Source organism: Octopus bimaculoides, chromosome 29 (assembly GCF_001194135.2).
Source record: "Octopus bimaculoides isolate UCB-OBI-ISO-001 chromosome 29, ASM119413v2, whole genome shotgun sequence".
Taxonomy (NCBI): domain Eukaryota; kingdom Metazoa; phylum Mollusca; class Cephalopoda; order Octopoda; family Octopodidae; genus Octopus; species Octopus bimaculoides.
In genome coordinates, this window is record NC_069009.1 from 10,452,965 (window position 1) to 10,454,135 (window position 1,171).

The 1,171-nt window shown below is 41.7% G+C and overlaps 1 protein-coding gene across 1 annotated transcript in view; it reads left to right on the plus strand.

Moving 5' to 3' along the window:
- The window catches only part of LOC106883583 (toll-like receptor 5), a 62,510-nt gene that overhangs the window by 42,290 nt on the left and 19,049 nt on the right, over positions 1-1,171 (plus strand). The gene's annotated exons all lie outside the window — the stretch shown is intronic.

Here is a 1,171-nt window from a genome sequence, read left to right on the forward strand (position 1 = left end):
TTGATATACACTTAAACTACACTTAAAGCCAGTATGGCTACGTAACTTGTTTTAGAAATCCATGTAACTTGTTTTAGAAATCCATGTAACTATAAGTAGATACAGGCACCTTCTTGGTCTTTCAATCCTTGACTCAGCAGAACAAGGATTAGACATTTGAAGTAAGAGAGGGGTGACCAGCATTAGGCTGGTATTCATTTTCAGCTGAGCTGACTGGAGCAACGTAAAATGAAGTGCTGCTTTGTTCAAGAACACAAGGTGCCATTCGGATCAAGAACCGATCCCACGATCTCATGTATGACCTCTTCCCTTTTCCTTCCCCGATAAAAATAAGTGCACTTAAAGTGAGATGTGTGAATATACGTGTCTTGGAGTCAGCTTGGAAACAAGGTCCGTTGTTCAACGACCTACGAGTTATGAGATATTCCTGTATCTTAGAAGTTTCGTTTGAACGATGTTATCCAGCTATGTCATCCGCAAGTCACTGAATTTCAAAGTCTGGCCAGTCGCTCTGGAGATCAGTGGTACTAGATGCTCCACAGTGGTGTTCTGAAAGCAACACATTCGTACAGTTTAGTAGTTGTGTGGCACCACTTTGTGAAGGAGGCTCGATTTCCCATGACATCAGAAAGGTTTCCTAGGGAACTTTCGATCTCAACTAGGTGTATTAGGAACTGTGTTTAATAAACAAGGTGGGATTGTGTTAAAGTAATTCAAAGAAGGGGCTACAAATAACATCGAAACCCTGCTTAATAGTTCCAGCGGTCTATATGTTTCCGACTGGATTTTCCTGATGTAAATGTGCAGACACGGAGCATCGACGCATTGTCATCTTGATCGTATCTTAAAAGAGTGTTAGGCCAGAAGATGAGGATAGTGTAGGATATCCTTAGTTTAAAGTGGTCAGCTACACAGACCACATTTTTTTTTACACGGTAAACTTAAATTTGACCCATAAGCAAGAACCCAGTTCCTGGACGTTGGACGTACCTCCACGAACTTGCAAACAATACAGGGATTAGATTAATGAAAGTTAGTGATAGCGATTGAAGTCGCAAGAGCGAATGGCACTTCTCTAAAAGTATAGACCTGTGTGACGGACTACAGTAATTGGAGAGGGTACTTGCCCTTGGTGTTCAGAATGAGGTTAGATGGCTGGGTTCTTCGATTG